This window comes from Mustela nigripes, chromosome 1, assembly GCF_022355385.1.
Source record: "Mustela nigripes isolate SB6536 chromosome 1, MUSNIG.SB6536, whole genome shotgun sequence".
Taxonomy (NCBI): Eukaryota; Metazoa; Chordata; class Mammalia; order Carnivora; family Mustelidae; genus Mustela; species Mustela nigripes.
Window position 1 is genome coordinate 115,342 of NC_081557.1, and position 9,627 is coordinate 124,968.

Sequence of the window (9,627 nt, forward strand, 5' to 3'; positions counted from 1 at the left end):
CGGGCCTGTCTGACCTTAACCCATTTGCCTTGGTTTCTTCTCCGACGCACTTCCTAGATGACAGCTTCTACCCACGTGGCCTTATTTATTTTGTTAAGATTGTATGTATTTATTTGTCAGAGAGAGACCGCAGCGGAGGGAGGGCCGGAGGGGAAGCAGGGTCCCCACTGAGCGAGGAGCCCGCGCGGGGCTCGATCCCAGCTCCAGACTTAACCAACCAAGGCACCGAGGCGCCCCTGTATCGTTTATTTCTGCCGGAAGATTTTCTTCGAGCATTTCTTACAAGGTAGGTCTGCTGACGAAGTCCTTGTTTTTGCTTGGGAAAATACGTTTCATCTCACTTTAAAGGAGTCATTTCAGTATATGGGGAATTCCGGGTAAATGGGTTTTTTCTTCTTTCAACATTGTAAATATTCCACTCCACTTCTTGCTAGCATGCTTTCAGAGCCCGCGTTTGGTGCAATTCTTTGATTTTCTATAGATAAGGTGTATTGGTTTAGGTATTGGTTTTTAAATCTGGCTTTTTTCCATATCTTTGCACTTTGAATATGATATGTCTTGGGGTGGGTATCATGGAATATCCCATTGGTAGTGTTTTTCCCCTTAATGTCTACGTTGTCCAGTATGGTTACTAAAAGTGTCCCAAGAAATTTGCGGTTAATGTTCCCTGGCGTATAATTTCCATTTTACGAAATTCAGTCTGTTCTTATCTCAAAAATATGTGTCTCGCCGGAAGAATAAAGGCTTCTATTTTAAATCAGCTCTAGCGTCCGTGAATTCCAGTCAGTCGGCCGTGTTAGTATTGGACTTTCTTTGGCTCGTGCTTCTCTTCAGCCCCTTTCTTACTTTCTCTGACCAGACGATCCGTGCCCCAGTCCCATCGCAGGGTCTGCGCGCCCTGTTCCTGAACTCCAGATGCTTCTCTCAGAGCCCAGCCCGCCACCCGGGTTTGTTAATGCCAGAGTCTGTCCGCGGTGGGAGCATTTCCCGGCAGCGAAGCGCCTTGAAGACTTCACCCTCTGCTACCGGCCGGCTGCACCTTCTCTCCGTGCATTTCGTTTCTGCGTGTGTGTCCGCTGCTCGTATTTCGTCTCTGTGAATTCACATTTTCTTAATTCATTTTCTGTGATCTCACTTGACGGCTGAGTACTGAATGATACATGGCTATGTCTCTCTATTTAACTATTTTATCTTTCATTAGTGGTTTCTAGATGAATTCTGCTCTGATCATAGAACACACTATCAATTATTTAAATATTTGAAGTGTTTTATATTTGCTGAACGTTTGGCAACTGTCGAACTCGAACAATTCCACAATTTCAACAGATCGTTCGTTTGTACGCCGCGGCCTACGCAAACACATGGAGTGCAGTGTTCGTGGAGCCCAGTAGGTCAATTTTCTTAGTGTTTTGTTCAGATGTGTGATAAAAAGATTTTATTTATTTATTTATTAAAAAGATTTTATTTATTTATTTGACAGAGATCACAAGTAAGCAGAGAGGCAGGCAGAGAGAGAGGCAGAAGCAGGCTTCCCACAGAGCAGGGAGCCCAACGTGGGGCTTGACCCCAGGACCCTGGGGTCATGACCTGAGCCAAAGGCAGAGGCTTAGCCCACTGAGCCACGCAGGCACCCAATATTACTGAATTTTTACATGTATTTTTTTCCCTATCAAATTGGTTTTTTCAGCCCTGAGGGGTTTGTGTTAAATATTTACACTGTGGTTAAGTTTTCATTGTTTCTTGTTGTGTTCTTGTTCCCATGTATATGTGCTAAAAAATGACATATTTAGACTTGTCAATGAAGTACTTCATTAATCCACATCTAATATAATTATGGATATTTCTGGATTATATTCCTCATGTTCTCATTTCTCACATTTTATTTACTGTTTCATTTGAGTTTCTAGTTTTAAGAATATTTTATTTATTTGAGAGACAGAGAGAGCACAAGAACTTGTTTATTTGAGAGCGAGTGAGAGAGGAGGAGCAGAGGCAGGAGCAGGCCTCCCAGAGCAGGGAGCCTGACGCGGGGTTCAGTCCCAGGATCCCGGGATTGTGACCCAAGCCGGGGGCAGGCACGGTGCCGACTGAGCCCCCCAACCCCCGAGCTTCTGAAGCGCGGTTCTAGCTAGCTCTTGCAGAATGCACCGCTCACAAAAGTCTCTGGGGGCACAGGGGCACAGGCGTGCCCGGTCCTGTGGGCCAGCGGTCATGGCTTTGCCTTCATGTCGCTGCTGGCTGGGGCCACGCCACCTTCCTCAAGCACGTTTTTGGCTACAGCAGAGTTACAAGAGGCCAAACCCCATATATAGACATTTTCAGGACACTGCTCCCTTCACTTTTATTGATTTTTCATTGGTCAAAACGTGTCCGTCGCCAGGCCTGACATGCAGGACCGAGTCCCTGACCAGGCGCAAGGCTGCGAGGCCCAGGCCATGGGCTCACCTGTTCCCCTGAGCACCTAGTGTTCTCTTGCCTCTGTGTCCCAGCACCCTGCCGTTGCCCCGTCTGGTCATTTTGGAATGATGCCACTTTGCTGTGTAAACCCTCGTCAGCATTTTCTGTCTCCAGAGCGGGTCCATTGTTCCCGCCTCATCCGCCAGGAACGGCACCAGCCTGGGGCCAAGGGGCACACGACCTGGTTTCCATCAGTGCTTCTGCGGGTATGTCCTTGGGCCCCCGAGCACTGGCCGGTGTCCTAGAAGCTGTGCCGTTTGCCTCTTGGAGGATGCTCTTTGCTCATGTCATTTGCCTCCTACTGGGGGAAACTCCAGGCCCCGCTGGATGGGGTCAAGACCACTACTGTCCCTCTTGTCGGCCGAGCTTACACTCCGGAAGTACGCTGGAGACTCCGTCAGGAACGCCGTGATGACAGCTAACGAGAGGCGTTTTCTGAAGACCGAGCATTTTATTATGTGACATTTTAGACTTTGGCTTGCACGTTGGTTTGAGTAATGTTTCTCCTCTTTCCCATCTGTCAGCCCTGACTGGTGCAGGCATCAATTAACCCTGAAGCAACAGAAAAACCACGTGGTTTCTGAGATGTTTGCAGCTAGATGTTTGCAGCTATGCAGTTCACTGCATAGCCAACGCATGGGACACACTCAGGCCCCCGACTGGGGCTGGGGCTGGGGCAGGAGCCGTTGGGGGAACCCTTCACGCCCTGGACAGGACTGATGGTCGTGGGCCTGAGAAAAGCCCAAGGGACAAGCATGGGAACGACCCAGGTGCCACAGCAGCCTCCCGGGCTTGGCTCTCACCCCCACACTCAGGCCTGGAGTGCCCAACCCTTGAGGGAACGGTTCTTTGGGCAGGGGAGGTCGGCATCTGCCCCAAGCCAGGCTGCGCTTTGCACAGAAGGGGCTCGTGTGGTGGTAGACACAGTGAGGTGAGAGAGCCCTCGGGGGTCCTCATCTGAATTCATCCAACTGGGAAGGGCTGGCGGAGTTTCAGTCACCTGCTCCGTGGGGTCTGGACCCGATCTGAACAAGGGCCCCCGGGGACAACGAGCCACAGCACTGAGCAGTAATCTGGAGAAAGGGAGCGTCTGGGTTTCCTCATGTTTCCCTCCACAGGAGAGCACAGGCACGCTTTGCCTGGGTTTTCTCAGGGTGTGGGAGGGACTCAGACTGATATAATTTGAGGTATTTCCCATCTTGTTTGGACCCCGAGATGAAGGTGGCGCCTAGACTCTCTCCTCCTGGCTCCGGAGGGACTGATGTCACTGGACGTGGGGGAAGCCTCTAGGCCTGGGGCGTCAGCGTGACCTTGCCTCCCCCATGAGCTCCTAGAGCTGGGAGCCTGCTCGGGACCCTGCGCAAAGGGGAGGGCTCAGATGGCCGCTGGGGCAGGATGGGCTGCGGGGGCCCCAGCTCTCCCGAGCTTTGACTGATGAGTTGGAAGCCGAAAAAGACCACCGTGCAGAAGGGCAGGAGAGAAACCTCGCAGGGAGTCTGTTTCGCGGATCCCACCACCACCCTTCCTCCCACGCTACCCGTACTTTGGAAAATTAGCTTCTAGATAAAGAAACTTAGTTGTGTACGTAGATAAGGTTAAAATTAGAACTTAAAATATTGTACATTTTATACTCTATATACTTCACCACAATTTTTAAAAATTGATTTTGAGAATTTATTCCTTACCTTTGTGGGGTGGTGGACTTGGAGTACTCCACTTTTTCCCATGCGGTTTCATTTTAACAACAGTTGTGTTTCATAATCAGCACAGAAAATTCCTTGACAGTCACAGACCACTCTTATGAGTTAGCAGGAGCTGGCCCCACATATCCCTGCTCCAGGACATGGAGGCCACTGAAGGTGCACCACATTTGGGGGTCAGCATCTTAATGTCCTTGAGCTTGCCCCTAGAGCCTGGGCAGGAGCCGAGGGACAGTCGTGGGACAGCAGCTGGATGACACGGGTATGGCAAACGGCCTCACTGGTCTGGAATTTTCTGCCTCTGGCCCCTCATGCAGGCGCTGGACCCACTCGAAGCTCTGACTTGGTGGGTCTGGTACAACCCTCCTCATGGTGAGCAGGTCGGCCCCAGGGACACCTGGTGGTCGGCCATTGTCCCCACCTGGCTGTGGGGGTGGTCCATGGTTCTTACCCAGAAGGCCACTGATCCAGTGTGAAGATGAGTCCACCACCACCATTTATCTCTGTTCTCATTACTGGTCTGAGCAGTGGAAAATGCCTCCTGGGAGGGGACAGGGGCCCCACCAAGAGCCTGATTTGGGCCAGGACTCCATTCAGAACTTGGCTTCCATGTGCCCTCATGCAGTAACTTTCTGCCATTTTGTCATCTGTCCTTCTCTTTGTCTGTCAATTCAGTGCCCGCATGAAACAACCATTATCGTCACTCAGGACAATGGTGGCACAGGAAACCCCCAAAGCCCATCCTTCCACCACTGTAGCAAGTAAACTGGGGAAATGACCTGAGCTAACATTTTCCCACTCTGGGCAGTGGTAACAGCTGACAGAAATCAGAGGAAAGCTTAATCAAGAAAAAGTCGTGAAATCCCAGTGCAGTGGTTTGTGGCATTTTAACTCATGCCCCACACCCAGCTGGGCAGCAGCTGCAGCCTGTCGCTCACTCTTCCACAAGTCTAAAGAGGAGGAAACTCCCTGGAGGAGGCCAGCCTCACCCTGACACCAAAGCCAAACAAAGACACTGCTAGGAGAAAACCGTAGACCAAAATATCCCTTATGAGGACAGATGGGAAAAGACTCAACAAATTCCTGGCAATCTGAACTCAGCAATATAGTAGAAAGACCATACACCACGACCAAATGGGATTTGTCCCAAAGGTGATTTAAGAGATAAAACACAATTATTAGGGCGCCTGGGTGGCCCAGTGGGTTAAAGCCTCTGCCTTTGGCTCAGGTCATGATCTCGTGTCCTGGGATCGAGTCCCGCATCGGGCTCTCTGCTCCACAGGGAACCTGCTTCCCCCTCTCTCTGCCTGCCTCTCTGCCTACTTGTGATCTCTGTCTGTCAAATAAATAAAATCTTTAAAAACAAAAAAGTTTAGTTCTGTGCACACAGGATGGATTTCATTTATTTATGCTTTAATTCCTTTCAGCAATATTTTGTAGTTTTCAGCACACAAGTCTTGCATCTATTCGGTAAAATTTCTTACCAAGTAATTTTTTATGATACTGTTGTAAACAGACTTCTTTTCTTAGTTACATCATAGGGTTGCCAGTTGGTACTGATTTTTGTGTATTGATTTTATCACCTGCAATTTTGCTAACGTCTTTAATATTTTTCAGTGATTTTGTCAAGTTTTTCTGTTACAAGGTGGTGATGGTTTTACTTTTCCCAATCCTGATGCCCCCTTCACTTTCTTGCCTTCTGCCCCAGATGGAACCTTCGCCACAGTGTGGGATGCGTGTGCAGTAAGCAGATGTCCTTGTTCCTGATCTGGGCCGGAGCTTTCAGGCTTTCACCATCGGGTATAATGTCAGCTTGAACTGCCCATAGATGTCATTTATCAGGTTGAGGAATCTCCCCTCTATTTTTAGGTTTTTACTATGTTTTTTATCATGAAAGTTTGTTGGATTGTGTCAAATTACTTCTTCTGTCATAACTGAGATGAGCCTGTGCTCTTGCTTCTTCTCTTGATACAGAGCATCACACCGATGATTCTCTCCGTTGAAGTGTGGTTGACACACGATGTCAGATTGGTCTCAAGCGTGCGACACAGAGACCCAGCAAGTATGTGTCGTGCTGTGCTCGCGGGAAGTGTGCTGCCGTCCTTCACCTGACAGCACCGTTGCAGCGTCCCCGGCTGTGTTGCCTCTGCTGTGCCTTCCGTCCTCCTGACCCATTGCCTCCCTAACTGGAAGCCTGGGCCCCCCACTTCCCCGCCACCTCCCTCTGACAACCATCAGTTTGTTCTCTGCGTTGATGACTCTGATTCTGCTTTTTTTAAAGATTTTATTTATTTATTGGACAGAAAGAGAGACAGAGATCACAAGCAGGCAGAGAGACAGGCGGGGGGCGGGGGAAGCAGGCTCCTCGCTAAGCAGGGAGCCCGATGTGGGGCTCAGTCCCAGCACCCTGAGATCATGACCTGAGCTGAAGGCAGAGGCTTAACCCACTGAGCCACCCAGGGGCCCCCACACCTGAACTCTTAACATGATTAAGATGGCAATACCAACTAAATTTATTTATAGTTTCGATGCAATCACTATCAAAATTCATACTTTTTTTTTTCCAGAAATGGACAAGCTGATCTTAAAATTCACATGGAACTGTCAGTCCAAAACAATCTTGGAAAAACAGACGCACAGGAAGACAATGAGGCACAAACACGTCTGCTGCAGGAGGGGGAGGGGCGGGGGGGCGACAGGAGAGAAGACCCCTTAGTCTCATATTTGCCAGAAAGGAGGGGGCAACCAACAAGACCATGAGTCTTGTAGATGAGTAAGAGGGAAGGCGAGGTCTGTCTGGTCCTGCAGTCGGTGACCTAGAGGGAGCGAGCCCATACAGAAGGGTTGTCTGCAGGTGCTCTCGGGGAAGGGCATACGGAAGTGAGGCCGGCGGCCCCCCAGCTCGGCTTCAAGGGCGCGTATCGTCCTCTCCCCCAGAGGCCTGTTCCCCGTACCTGTTTTTCTTAAGCCCACGTCAAGCATGCCTGGTGGCTAGTATGATTTCTCATGGGTTCTATTTTAAGCAGTACGTTGTTCTGAGGGACGGTTACATAGGGGCTCATACTTCCTGATTTCAAAACAGACTGCGAAGCCACGGGAGCCCAGACAGCGGGGCACTATCTCGAGGACAGACGTACAGACCAACAGAAGAGAGCTTGGAGTCCAATCATAACCCCACAAAAGGTACGGTGAACTGATTTCCAACAAGGGTGCCAACGGCGCTGAGACTACGGAGACCACGCGGCAAGGGCGACAGTCAGACCACTAGCTCACAGACCACACACAAGTCAACTCGCAACGGATCCAAGACCCCACAGAAGAGCTTAAACTACAGAACAGACAGAAATATGAGAATAAACTTTGGGACCTTGGATTAGGCACCGGGTTTCTTAAATGGGCCGTTAAGCACCAAAAGAGGAGAGATCAATTGCACTTCAGCAAACTAAAACATCTGCACGTCACAGGTGAGAAGACAACCTCCAAGAGGACGGAGCACAGGTGAACCACCAGACCAACAGCCAGACGAGCAAAGGGACAGACTTGACCAGGAACAACCAACGAACAGGTGAGAAGGCGCCGGCGGCAGCGTGCACCAAGGAAACCCACGGTGGACCACGGCGACACGCCACTGCCGGTCAGCGGGACTGCTCTCATTTTGTTGAGGTAAAAGTGTTGGTGAGTGAGGAGAAACCGAGGCCTCGCACCGGCTGGCGGCCGGCTGGCGGGTCCTCACAGAGCTGCAGGGGGGCGCCCGGGAGGCTCAGTCGCTAAGCCACCTGCTCTTGGTTTCAGGTCGTGGTCTCTGGGCCAGGCTGTGCGCTCAGCAGGAAGTCTGCTTCCCCTCTCCCTCTGTCCCTGCTCGTGTGCTTTCTCTCTTTCTGAAACATATAAATCGACCTTTTCAAAAGAAGTGACACGAGCTATGACACGACCGTCACTCCACTCCTTGGAGCACCGAAGAGGAGTAAGAACGTGTCCACACAAACGTGTCCAACAGCGTTATTCCTAAGAGCCAAGAAAACTGGAAATGCCCAAACGTCCATTGATCGATGAATAAAGAAGCAGAATACATTATGTCCTTACGACACGATCTCTGTCAGCCAGAGAGAGGGTCGCAGTTCTGACTCCTGCTGCGGCTCAGGGGAGCCGGGAAGATATCAGTTCGGACAAACAAGGCAAAAGAGGCCCAAAATCCCGCTAAAGGGGCACCCAGAGCAGCACAGGGGGGCCATTCTAGGGTGGGGTTGACGCCACGTAGTTTGTGCTTCGTGGGTACCTGATGTCTTTTGATGTCGGGGGTGGGGGGCACAGTCCGAACTAGTCGTGACAGCTACACACACCAGAAACATGAAAGGCCACGTGTACACTTTCCCTGGGTAAAATGGCAAAAACTTGTTTGGCAAGTTTTATCTTTTTAAGTCAGATCATAGAACCCTTAAAGAGATCGTAGTAAAAATAAGTGACGGTGAGGCAAAAACACCTCCCCTGGCAAGGACCCTAACCCGCTGGTGGCTGAGCTCCAGCCCCTCGCCACCCCCTCCACCAGCAGGGACAGTCCACTAACTCCCCATCCCCCGGCTGGGCTGCTGCCTGGGGATCCCCTGGCTGGGCCGCCGAGTGCCCAAGTGCGCGGGCACCGGCTCCCCGGGCTCCCACAGTGTGAGCGGCAGCGGGACCACCCCAGGGAGGGTGGGCCTTGCGGGGGGTGGGGGACGCTGCAAGGGCCCGCTCCCATCCCTGCGGGGCTGGAGGGTCCGGGGAGGCGTGCGGCCACAGCCCCCAGGTCCCAGCCAGAAGGGCAGGTGGGCCTCCCACCGCAGCTCGGGAAGAGGGTCCCAGCCCGCACGACCGCACCGAGCTGCGCCCACTGGGGTGTAGGGTCCTGCAAGGCGGGCCACCCTCTCTGGCAGCAAACACACCCCTTGGACGAGGGGCTTCTCAATCACAGCTGAGCGGTGAGGCACCTGCAGGCCAAGCGCAGGTCACTGGACCGTCCTGGCTGCTGACCGTGGGGCACCAGGAGGGCGGCCCAGAGAGGAGCCGGGCGGCGTGGGTGGGGGGCACCCGCAGCCCAGGTTTCTGCAAACAGCACTTGGGAAAGTTTTTGCCCTCCAGCTTGGTGTGGGGGGATCCCAGGAGGGCATAGATGGGCAGGACTGCAGAGATGCCCGGGTTCAGTCCAGAGGGGGCAGTGGGGGCGGGGCGGGGGGGAGCATAGATGTGTCCTGGGCCGGAAGGTAGTTGCCTCCCTGCCCACTCGGCTGGGGATCAGGGCGACAGGCCCTCTTCCAAAGCAACCCCGAGGCGCGGATCCGCCAGCACCCCTCCTCCACCCGGGGTACCCCCAAGCGCTGTGGCGCACCCTCGAGGTGGGGCGCTGCGGTTGGGGCAGGGATACAGGTGTGGCTGAACCACAGCAGGGGTCGAAGTGTGCAGCAGAGGAAGGGGGAGGTATCGCCAACCCACCTCA

At 52.4% G+C, this 9,627-nt stretch overlaps 1 long non-coding RNA gene across 1 annotated transcript; it reads left to right on the forward strand.

Moving 5' to 3' along the window:
- The first annotated feature begins 6,908 nt into the window (after positions 1-6,908).
- On the forward strand, positions 6,909-8,239 carry LOC132004031 (uncharacterized). The gene is made up of 2 exons (XR_009400412.1): positions 6,909-7,820; positions 7,950-8,239. It is a non-coding gene; the product is annotated as an uncharacterized LOC132004031 (long non-coding RNA).
- The last annotated feature ends 1,388 nt before the right edge of the window (positions 8,240-9,627 follow it).